The sequence below is a fragment of the Pelophylax lessonae genome, assembly GCF_965119305.1.
Source record: "Pelophylax lessonae genome assembly, chromosome: 4".
Lineage (NCBI taxonomy): Eukaryota > Metazoa > Chordata > Amphibia > Anura > Ranidae > Pelophylax > Pelophylax lessonae.
The window spans coordinates 331,578,948-331,591,894 of NC_138771.1; positions in this window are offsets into that span (position 1 = coordinate 331,578,948).

The window sequence follows — 12,947 nt, forward strand, 5'->3', positions numbered from 1 at the left end:
GTTTAGGAGATATTAATTGTACCTACAGGTAAGCCTTATTATAGGCCTTATTATAGGCTTACCTGTAGGTAAAAGTCAACAAAATGACTATACTACCGCTTTAAGAAAGAGCTAGAAATATGCCATATAGCCCAGAGGGGGTGAAATGGAGAAAAAATATCACCTGCATAGCTTTCACAGTAAGAGGACAATCACTTAAATAGACTTTTTCAAAAATAGGAAGATCTAGCCCTGACTCTATATGGCCATCCTAAGAAGACACAATCTGATCAATTGACTTTTTTTCATGTTACTATGTCTTCATATCACATTTTAGCTCATGCCCAACCTACATTCAAGAACTCATCCACAATCTCTAATCTGCATCTGGGCTCCTCCTCTTTCATAAAAAATATATCTTCTCTCTACTGTAGAAAATAATTTCTTTCAGACAGCTGCTATTTTCTTGAATGCTCTTCCCAATATGCTAGACTGCTCCATTTAGCTCCTTTGCTGAAAATGTCAGTTCCCTGGCTGCTGTTATCAACCATTCTGGCTGTCATGCTGATTAAATGGCTTCAATGTTATGAGTCACGGACATAGAACACATATGCAGTTCAACTATATCCAAATCAAAAGGGTAAAATATTGCAGCTTACCAGTCTTTGGACAGGGTGGTTGCATTTGTTTTCTTTTTTCAGGGTTTTTCATTGGTGGCTGCGTTCATTCCTCCACTATAGAGGGAACAAAGGTTGTCACTCAGGCTCTCCTGATTTGAACTACAAACCTGTTTCCCTTCTCATCATCTCCATTGTACAGGGGCAGAGTATTTTGTAATTTACAGAAAATAGCTTGAAGGAAAAAGAACACTTTTTGTAGTATTTCAATTCACAAGAATTGGCAAGGACGTTGTATTTCTGGCAGCCAACAGGCATTTTCTATACTTTCTGACTATGTTCTTAGCCTAAACATTGAAACGAATGCTGCCACCAAAGATAAGGACTGATAAGTTGCAATATGTTATTTTTGGATTTAGATATCTTTTTCAGGAAGTCTGACTTACCGCATGCTTGATACAGGTCCAAGAAACTAGCATTTTACAAGGTCAGGAATGCCAGTCCATATTTTTCTATTACAACTGTTTACACAGTCCTCAGGATCCTAAAACTGTCTATCCATTTTTCTGCATTATTAATTTCTGAATAGCCAACTCTTAAAATCTCCACTCTTGCAATTTTCCTTTTATCTAGGGTTCCTACGACTGTTAGCTAAGATAGTTTTATGGCCTCCTTCTCCGGTATCGTGTGATTTTTTTTTTTTTATTAATCAGATCGTTTTTATTGAATTTTTTAAACACATAACAATAAAAACAAAACCAACATTATGGCGGCAGGCCACCTACAGTACAGCGAAGCATTCACAATTTCAAGAGTATATCATGGTATCAGAACAACGAGCATATATCCAGTGTTTAACAGTACAGTATTTCCCTTATAGTCATTGAGCAATGACAATCACTCAACACTGCAATCGATACCTGACCAGAAATGTAAGGAAGCTGACCGTGACCCGCCCCCAAAACAAAACAAAACAGACAAACCCGGTGAACTCCACCATGCCTCCCATTCGACCCAGCCCGTCGGCCGTGTCCAGAACTCCAACACAACCGAGGGGAGCCAGGAAGTTTACACATGTCAGCCCAGCCCGCCCTGAAATAAGAGCAGACCCCAGTACCACTTTACGATAATGTAATCACCCCACCCAAAATCCTATTGGCAACTAAATGGACAGGCGCCAGGCCCGGTACATCGAGCCAGGGACCCCAGACGCGGTCGAACTTCAGTGCATTTCCCCTGTGTTTGTACGTGAGATGTTCTCTATTCAATAGCACCCTGACCTCCTCTATCCACTCAGTATGGGAAGGTGCCACAGCCGAGATCCACTTACGAGCTATCAGCTTCCTGGCCAGGAAGAGAACTCTGAGAATGGCAGTGTGTACATCAGGAGGGTAGAGCTCTTCATCTAGCCATCCCAGTATACACAGTTTTGGCTCTACAGATAAAGACAATTTCCATATATCGTTAATTGTACGCATAACCGCATGCCAGTAACGATGCAATTTCGGGCACCGCCAGAGCATGTGTAGTAGATCACCTGTATGCACCCTGCAGCGAGGGCAGAGGGGGGAATCTCTCCTCTGCCAGCGATGCAGACGCTGTGGAGTCCTATACGTGCGATGTAATATAAACAATTGTGTAAGTTTCTGCGAGGAGGACAGAGAGACCTTAGGTACATTATCCAGTATGCCGGTCCACTCCTCAGAGGAGATAGGACCCAAATCCTCAGTCCAAGCCTCCCGGCACCTGAATGACATAGCTCGAGAGCTTCGGTCCATAAAAGCAGTGTATAGGGAAGAAATCTGACCCTTTTTAACAGAGGTGTTCGCCAGATCAGTAAGCACCACAGGATTGCACAGACCCCAGGGAGAGACCTTAGACTGCGACACCAGGGCGTGCCGCAGCTGCAAGTACTGGTAAAACAGAGAGTTGGGGAGGCCGAACTCCTCACGAAGGGTCTGGAAGTCCTTGAGGACCCCGCCCCTGTACAGCTGTGTGATGAACCGGATCCCATAATTATCCCACTTAAGGGAGTCTTGCAATTTATTCAGTTCAGGGTAGTTCAAATTATGCGAAATTCGGGAGAATCTGGAGAAACCGTCATAGGCAAAATGCTTCTTAGCCCTCTGCCATATTTTGTCCATGAGCACCAGGGTGAGGTAACCAGGAGAGCCCCGCAAGACGCCCGCTTCCAGAGACTCCACTAATTCCCCGCCCTTCAAATGAGTCCGGACGATTCGCTGAACAGGATCAGAATCACATCCTCGCGACCAGCCAGTTAAATGCTGGAGCTGAGCCGCCAGGAAATAATAGTAGGGGTTTGGAACCGCCAATCCGCCACTATCCTTAGCCTCCTGAAGCGTTTCCAAGCGAATTCTAGGGGATTGTTTCCTCCAGATGAGTGACCTATAAACCGTGTTGAATTGTTTGAAGATGTGGATGGGGATCCACAGCGGCGCGTTATGCAACGCGTATAGCAGCTGCGGATTCCATATCATCTTAATCAGATTGCATCTGCCAACCACCGACAGAGGCAACCTAATCCAGCTAGCCAGCTTCTCTCTGAACTTATGCAAGAGGGGGATAACATTAAGTTTGACGTATTGTCCCAAATCAGGATGGATCATCACTCCCAAATACCGGAACCGGTCCACCACCAGGATCTGCGACGCCACAGTAGGCAGTGCGTTCTCAAGGGGGTCCAATGGCAATAAAACTGATTTGTCCCAGTTAATCTGGAAGCCCGAAAAGGATCCGAACCTGCCAATCAGGCGCATCAGTGCAGTCAGGGAACCCGAGGCGTCACCCAAAAATAAAAGTGCGTCATCGGCGTATAAAGCTATCTTGTCCTCCCCCTCACCCCTACGGAAACCAACAATAGCAGAGTCTGCCCTGATAGCTGCTGCCAGTGGCTCCACCGCAAGGGCAAACAGCAGGGGCGACAGCGGACACCCCTGCCTGGTGCCCCTATGCAGCGAAAACGACTGTGAGAGCGAGTTGTTAACCCGCAGACTAGCGGTGGGAGCCTTATACAGTAAGCGAATCCATTTAATAAAGGCAGGCCCAAAGCCGAAGCTCTCAAGGGTCGCCCAAAGGTATTGCCATTCCACGCTGTCAAAAGCCTTAGCAGCGTCAAGCGACAATATAGCTCTCTGACCACAGTTATCCGGAGGCAATTGCATATTAAGGTATAATCTGCGAATGTTGGTTGCTGTGGACCTGCCCGGTATGAACCCAGACTGGTCCCCATGCACCAAGGAAGCAATCACCTTAGATAAACGATTAGCCAATACTTTAGCAAGTAGTTTCAGATCAGTGGGCAATAAAGAGATCGGTCGGTAAGAGTCAGGACGAAGCGGATCCTTCCCAGGCTTCAAGAGGACCACCACCACCGCTTCATACATAGAGCGGGGGAGCTCCCCCTCCTCATAAGCGGCCCGAACGACATTAAGCAATTCGGGTAACAGAACCCCCCCGAAGGTTTTATATAATTCGATAGGGATGCCATCAGTCCCGGGAGCCTTACAGTTAGGGAACGATGCTAGCGCCTCCTGGAGTTCCTCCAATTTAATGGGGGAGTCCAGCATGGCTCGATCCCTGGAGGAGATCTGTGGCAATGGAAGGTCGTGTAGAAAAGTTTGCAGGTCCTCCGGGTCGTAAACCACCTTGGAGGAGTACAAATCCTCAAAGAACATGCGGAAGCCCTGTAGGACATCCGCCGTGTCCTCCACCACCTGGTCGGAAGGAAGTACCAATCTATGAATCACAGAAGGGGGGCGCTGCGCCCTGGAGATGAGTGCCAGCATATGACCAGTTTTCTCCCCCTCTTCGAAATGTGCCTGAGAGGTGAAGAAACGTTTGTGGTCTGCCTGCTGTTGTTGAACCGACCGGAAGAAGCGTTGTGCCTCCAACCAGCGGCCCTCAGAAGCTGACGTGGGCGAGCTTAAGTAATCACGTTCAGCTTGTAATACAGCCTCACCGGCATCCTGTGCCCACTTCCTACTGTTAGATTTAATAGTAGACACCTCCTTAATGCATAAACCTCGTAGGAAGGCCTTCATGGTGTCCCAAACCACCCCGTGAGATGCGGAGTGTCTGTTGTCGGTGAAAAAGTGTTCCAGTTGGGTGACAAATGTGGCAGGGTTAGAGAATAATGGAAGCCAAAATGGGTTCAGCTTCCAGTGCATTGGAAGTCTAGTCCCCGGGAACCGCAGGCGAATCTGTACTGGGGAATGATCGGATAGACCCCTAGCCAAATACGTGACTTCTGGCGCTAGCACATGAAGCAGATCCGAGCCAAAGGCCAAGTCGATGCGGGACAATGACAAGTGGGATAGAGAGAGGCAGGAGAAGCCTGCTTCTAGGGGGTGTTTACTGCGCCAGAGGTCCACAAGACCCAGCTCCCCCACGAATCTGGCAAAGGGAGTGGGCGTTCTGGATCCCCCGGGGCAAAACCGTTTATGTATATCCAGTGTTGGGTCAAGAACATTATTAAAATCTCCCATCACAAGTATCGGCACCTGAGGATGTTTCCCTATAAACCGAGACAGACACTCCAGCACCTCAAATGAGAACGGGGGAGGGATATAAACATTAGCAATAATACATTTAGAGACATTCCACACACCGATCAAAAAAATAAACCGACCCTGAGGGTCCACTACAGAGTCTAAAAGTTCAAATTTGGCAGCTGAAGAAATCAAAATAGACACACCCCTGGAATACTGATTGTGACAGGAGTGCAATTGGGTGGTGTACCTCCGAGACCGGAGACATCCCTTAGTGTCCGGAGTGAGGTGAGTTTCCTGCAGGCACACCAGAGTGGGACCGTGGTGCGACAACAGGGACATCACAGCCGTACGCTTACGCGGGTCCCCCAGTCCCCTCACATTCCATGAGAGAGCAGATTCCCAACTGTCAGCCATGAGGAAAGATTAGAGTACACACGGGGCAAAGGAAGTCGCCAAGTGGGTGAGCGGTCTGGGTAGCAGTGATCGGAGCACAGGGCATGATAGGAGCAGGTAGGGCATCAAAGAGGAATTCACCAAAAAATAAAAACCAGACAAAAATAGGGAAAAAAAAGAGATACACAACACAAAAAACAGGAACAACCAAAGTGTAGGAAAGGCAGCCAACGTGGCCACCTTCTTCCATACCCCGCAGGGAACAGTGTGTCGGCCCCAAAGGGGCTGGGGGGTAGTAGTAGAGGGCCCGAACTCGGTCAGACTCGGAAGCCCAGCGATTCCTTCCCATGGGCTTCATAAGATGGAAGAACAACAGAGCCAAAGTATTGTAAACAGAACTTGATACCATGGCTCCAATCAGGGGACTTGTAGACCCAAAAAAAAAAAAAAAAAAAAAACCCAAAAAACATAATTCCAAATATTAGCCGGATAGAGCATCATCACTCCGCTGCTCCTCTGAGGTGTCGCTCCTGGCGATCCAACCAGTTAGCTGCCAGAGCGGGGTTCTCGAAAAAGTGCACGGTGCCATTCGCCACCACGCGTAGCTTAGCAGGGTACATCATGGAGTAAATCAATGGGATGGCACGCAGGCGTTTCTTAACATCTGTAAATTTCGCTCTTTGTTTTTGCAGGGCAGCTGAGAAATCAGGGTATATAGAAATCTTTGCGCCTTGTATCTCCATGCGTGGTTGCTGACGGGCCAGTCTCAGGATAACATCCCTGTCCTTGTAATGCAGGAGTTTCAGGAGGAAAGGCCGATCAGGGCCCCCGGGTGGCGGAGCCCGGAACAGCACCCTGTGTGCACGTTCCACTGAAAAGAATGGTGAGAGATTGTCCTTACCAAAAGTAGTCAGCAACCACTGTTCGATAAATTCCACTGGGGCTTTACCCTCAGCCTTTTCAGGTATGCCCACCAAACGGAGATTGCTGCGGCGCAAACGATTCTCCATATCTTCCAGTCTGTGCATCGCCTCAGCGACACCCGAGGAATTTAGACGCACATCTTGCGCAAGGGGGGGTAAATCATCCTCAACAGCACTCACCCGGCCCTCCAGAGCCGTAGTTCTCTCCCTCATCTTCTGCATGTCATGTCTGATGTGCAGCAAAACCTCTTTCATGCTTTTAACCTCTGTAGATAGTTCAGAGAGGGATGCACCATAGGTATGCACCGCATTTAGGACGTCTTGTATGGTGGGGACAGCCTGCTCCGCCTCACCCCTATCCCCAAGGCCCTCCACCACGCTCGGCGGGGCATTCACTGCGCTCCCGCCGGAGGGCCCCGCCGAGCCCACGGAACCCGGAGACATCACAGCCACCGGAGGGGACGGGGCAGTACGGGGCGCCGGAGAGGTGCTCGCCGGGGAAGCGGAGGAATGATGAGTCACAGGATCCCGGGCAAACTGCCCCAGCTTGGCTATGGCAGTAGGAGGCTTCTCACGGCCCGCACGCTGTGGCAGCGCGGCGCCGCCATTTTGAGTTTGCCTGGAGGCCGAGGAACCCTCTCCCTTCTTCTTCTGCATGTCGGATACAGGCAGCTGAGCGATCGGAGCGGTCACCTGTGTGAGGCAGAGTCGGGAGCGGAGTATACGGGCAATTTTAGCAAAGAATAGGGTCCAGTATGCAGGATAATAGAGGTCAGGATCACTGAGCCAGCTCGGCACACGTCTGTTCACATGAACGGTCCAGCCATGCCCCCCGGTATCGTGTGATTTTACTTCAGTTTTGATTTTTTTTATTTATATGATTTTATATGATTTTATTGTTTGATATAAACTTCAGTGTAAAGCTGCATTTTAGAAAAAAAAACAACTATTAACAAAATGGCAGACTCCAGTTAAGCTGATAGGTGCAGGGCAAACACCTTTGTGAATTCACACCTTTGTTATTTCATTATTATTGTATCACATAAACTTTATGCAGTGCAGTGAACTTTTAACATTTGTAGCAATTAAAGGTATAAAAACAATTAGCTGGTTGAATCGCAACCAAATCAATCTCATTAACCAAATAATAGTGATTTGACATCTGTTCTGACTCATGTTTTACATTGCATAGAAAAAAAAGGGAGTATGTGAATGTTACAGAGCTCTTATTTGAAGCTACACTACTGCAAAAATTGAAAATTAAAACCGAACTGTAGGCAAGCAACTAAATACATAATGGAGATGTTTCGGCCACACTGGAATTGGATCATATGGATGTTCACACCCATGCTATCTGATTCTGCCAAACACACTGTGTTTTGTTAAATGTTTTTGGGGTTGCCAAACACACTGTATTTTGTTAAATGTTTTTGGCGTAGGGTCCCCCCCGAAATCCATACCAGACCCTTATCTGAGCATATAGCCCGGCAGGTCAAGAAAAGGTAGGGACAAGTAAGCCCCCCCCCCTCCTGAACCATACCAGGCCCCGTGCCCCCAACATGGGGGGTGCTTTGGGGCAGGCACCTTGTTCCCATGTTGATGGGGACAAGAGCCTCTTCCCTACAAACCTGGCCGGTGGTTGTGGGGGTGTGCGAGCGGGGGGGTTATCGGAATCTGGAAGCCCCCAGATCTGGCCCCCCATGTGAATAAGTAGGGGTACATAATAGCCCTACTTCTACACCAAAAAATCGTATAGTGTAAAAGACATTAGATAGTTTTGGACAAGTACTTTTTAAAAAAAATAAAATGAAATCAAGTCCTCAAGTCTAGATCCATCATCAATCAGGACACCCACCGTTATCGCTGACCCAAAAAAATAAAGGCTCCCCTTGTGCCGAAAGGTTCCACTGTCTGGCAGCCCCACCATCTGACAGTTCTTAACTAAGGGAGGAGGGCACCTGATGACATCACCAGATGACCCCCCCCCCCGTGATGTCATCAACCCAGCATGCCCCTGGCGATGACGTCGAAAGGGGGCTGGATCATCCGGTGATCCTGTCCCTTAGTTATTTTGGAAATGTCAGACGGCCGGAGCCTTCGGGGCGAGTTGTCCTTTCTTTTTGTTTTTCTTTTTTCGTGGTGGCGGGCGTCATGATTGACAATCGATCTACAACAAGGGACATTTTTTATTTTTTATTTAAAGGAATTGTCAAAAACTGTTTGTCTCTTTTTACACTACGTATTGTTTTCTTTGGTGAATGAGTAGGGGTACTATGTACCCTGTACTCATTAACATGGGGGAGCTTCCAGATTCCGATAAGCCCCTTGTCATGGGGACAAGGTGCTTTGGGGGAGAAAGCAGAGTCCTCCCTGCCCCAAAGTACCCTCCCCATGTTGGGGGCATGTGGCCTGGTATGGTTCAGAAGGGGGGGCACTCACTTTTCCCCTCCCTTTCCTGACCTGCTGGGCTTGCATGCTCAGATAACAGTCTGGTATGGATTAGGGGGGACCCCAACACCGTTTTTTTCCCCATTTGTATATTGCCAGGAATTCTTTTGTTTAGATTCAGCTGGCTGCAGGCAACCCCACGGACAGCTGATGACTCATTGGTTGTTAAAGACGCAGCCGCCATACGCTCCTTAACAATCATGGTGTGTACTAGTTGCTCCATAACAATCAGTCCACATTTCACAAATACTGCATGCCTGGACCACCACTTAATTTACGCATGCATTTAATTATTTATTTTCTTCTGTGAATGGATTTTAACGCCTGTTCATGCTGTATTTACCAAGCATTTTCAGTACCTTCTGGTAAATATTGCACAAACAGTCTAGCGAATTGACAGTTTCAGGATTGCATGAGATATTTAGGCAAAATGTGTCCTGACACCTAAATATCTCATAAAGTTCTGTAAATGTAGCCCACTAGGAGAGTTCAGGGTAGTTAGCAGCATGCAGTAGTAAAGACGTACAGGGCCATGCACAGTACCTATTGGCAGTGCAGAGCAGGCTGTGAGCTGTATGTACTTGTAGTGAATGAACAGTATGCATTGACAGGATAGTGAGCAATACGTAGTGACAGGGCAGTATGTATGAGCAGTATGTATGGGCAGAGCAGTCAGTGTGCAGTTTGTATGTGCAGAGTAGTCAATGTGCAGTATGTAGTTTCAGGGCGGATAGTGAGCAGTATTTATGGACATGGGGCTCAGTAAGTAGTATGTATGGGCAGGGAAATCAGTGAGCATTATGTAATGGTAGAGCAGTCTGTGAACAACATGCAGTTGCAGGCCAGTCAGCCATTTACTGCATTGCTGGAGGTGAAAGACTTCCCAGGCTATCTCCTCTGCTCCTTCTCCTAGCCAATTTTAAGCTGTTGGGTCAGCCAGAGCAGCCATCTGTGCATGGGGGAGAAGTTGGCTACACCCCTCCTGCCATCTCCATTAGCACAGGGAGAATCCACTCTCAGCCTCAGGAGGCTCCATGCATTTTAGTGCAGACACACACTGCACCTGAGGGAGACAGCCAAAGGCAGCCCTTACTGGGCCCCCCTGGTAACACGATGGAGCCTGGGCCAAGTAGGACCTGCCTTCACCTATAGTAAGGGCATTATTCAACTTTGATCAAAGTTGCACAGTTTGTTTTTATCTACAGACACCTCATATCTGCATAGGCATTTTTTGGTGAGCTATGCCTTTGAAGGTGAAGTATGTGTAGCACCCTCCTAGATAGGTGATAGGTAAAAGCATCTAATTCTCCTGCTGCTTATCAGGGGAGCCTGATCTTTAGTTAGGCCTGCTCTCTGTTCTCAGTGTGTATTCATCTGGTCTGAGGGGGGGTCCACACTGTAACCAATGGGGAGGCCTGTTGTACAGTGGAGGAAACCTGGCCAATGATGCACAAACTTTCGTAACTGTCCCAGTGGGGATTCTAGGACAATATCCCCCCTGACAATATCCCCCCGGACAATATCCCCCCTGGACAACATCCCCCGGACAATATCCCCCCTGGACACCATCCCCCCGGACAATATCCCCCCTGGACAACATCCCCCCAGACAATATCCTCCCTGGACAATATCCCCCTAGAAAATATCCCCCCTCTAACCCTAACCCTATGTCCAGGGGGATGTTTTCCGGGGGGATATTGTCCCGGGGGATATTGCCCGGGGGATGTTGACCCGGGGGGATATTATCCGGGGGGATTATGTCCAGGGGGATGTTTGCCAGGGGGATATTGTCCCGGGGGATAATGTCCGGGGGGATATTGTTCGGGTGGATATTGTTCGGGGGGATATTGTCCTGATATCCCCAGTGGGTTGGCACCTGAAGAGGTGCATCATGGGATTGGTGATAAAAGCGGGGAGCGCATTGTAATGTTCCGGTACCTTTGGTACCCTAAATTACACTTTCCACAAGTGTATGCGCCCCACCATTTACTTTTGGAAAGGTGCGCATACACCTTTAAGACTGGAGCTGTTATCACCCAGCGCCGGACTAGATGGCTATTTAAAGCGCCGGTTCTCACTCACATGTGTTCGTTCAAACACCTTTACCTGGATGCTATCCTTGCTTGAAGCTTCCATGCTTGCAAGCTTACCTCGCTGACGGAACCTCGCTGCGCTGATCCCTGTATCCCGCTACTGGATCATCCGCCTCTCCTGAACCACCCTTCGGCTGTATCGCTAACAGTGCTAAGTACCCCGCAGGGGAATTCTCTATAAACTTATACTAAGCTTACACTATCTAGCTCTGCATAGTAAAGACTGTTTATTACATCTGCATAACTAGATTGCTAGCTCTTGAGACTACTGCTACTTTTCTGCACTGGGTTGATCTCTTTTGTATGTCCACCTGCTATTCTGTCATCTGCTACCATACAACATTGCTAAACCTTCCTGCATCCATCTGCTACTGTCTCACCTTCAAGTGTCTATCACCTACCACCTCCACTCAACCTATCCCTCAACCTTCATCATTGTGTTACCACATACATAAAGTCACTCTAGGAACCAGCTTGCTAATTGTGTGTATTTACTGGCTGAAATAAGACCTTCCACACATGATGAGTCATTGAGGTTGGGAATGGTATCTCAGCATATCTCTTACATGACTACTGACGTGGAACTATTTCTGCAGCTGAAAATCCACACCATATAAGAAACGCAGGAGCGTTACAGATTGAACGAACCAAAAAATGGATTTAGCAGAAATAACCACTCAGATGACACAATTAAAACAGCAAGTATCTGCGTTAATACACGCACTTGCTGAATTAAAAGAAGACAATCAGGCTCTGTCGCAGCAGGTAATTAGACTGACACAACTTACCTCTGCTCAGTCCCCTGAACCCAAGATAAATCCCCCTTTGGTATTTACAGGCGATCGCAAAAAATTTTGTGAATTTAAAAACGCATGTGAGTTTTTTTGCTAAAACCTCGTACCTACCTTACTGATCACATTAAGGTTTGTACTATTATTTCTTACCTATCAAGCGATCCTCGAGCCTGGGCAGATTCTCTTTTTGAGAAAAACGACCAGCTTCTCAACTCCTATGCCTTGTTCCTGGCAGAGCTCACTAGCCTATATGATGACCCCAATAGGCAGAGTACTGCTGATCTTCAGTTAAGATCCTTGAAACAAGGAAGGAGGCCTGTAGAAGACTTTGTCGCAGAGTTCAAGAGATGGACCCTTGATTCAGAATGGAATGATGCATCTCTGAAAACCCAATTTAGGCTTGGCCTATCAGAAGCCGTTAAGGACGAGCTCGCCCGAGCGGATCTGCCAAAAACCCTGGATGCATTAATCCAACTCAGTATTACCATAGATAGAAGACTACGAGAAAGAAAGGCTGAAAAGATGGGAATGCCATTATCCGTTTCCTCTCGGAGTCTGGCCGTTCCTATGGAGGTAGGAACCATACGCCCACCGCTATCAACTATGGAAAAAGCCAAAAGACGAAATGAAAATCTCTGCTTGTACTGTGCATCCCCGGATCACAAGATAAACGTCTGTCCCCTAGTCAACAAAAAGAAGGGTGAGTGTTCACATGTCTCCCTAGGAGGATTGACAACTTCATTCACTAACCCCTACATTTCTGTTTTTTTGACATTACAGTGGGACCAGAACAGGATTACTACTAAGGCCATGATTGACACAGGATCTTGTGGAAATTATATGGATATATGTTTTGCTGCTTTAAATAAAATTCCTATTATTTCTAAACTCAAACCTGTCTCAGTAAGTCTTATTACCGGTGTTCCGTTATCCTCTGGTCCGATCACCGATCAGACACAAGCACTTCTAGTCACTATTAACGAGTCTCATAGGGAGAGACTTCTACCTTCAATTTAATACCATCACCCCACTTTCCCATTGTGTTGGGACTTCCCTGGTTGCACACACACCAACCAACCATAGATTGGAAGAAACGGTCCTTGACCTTCCCTTCTTGTTATTGCGAGGAAACGTGTAACCTCCCGTTTTCCGGGAAGATTCTATCTGTGGTGACAGATGAGATTGCACC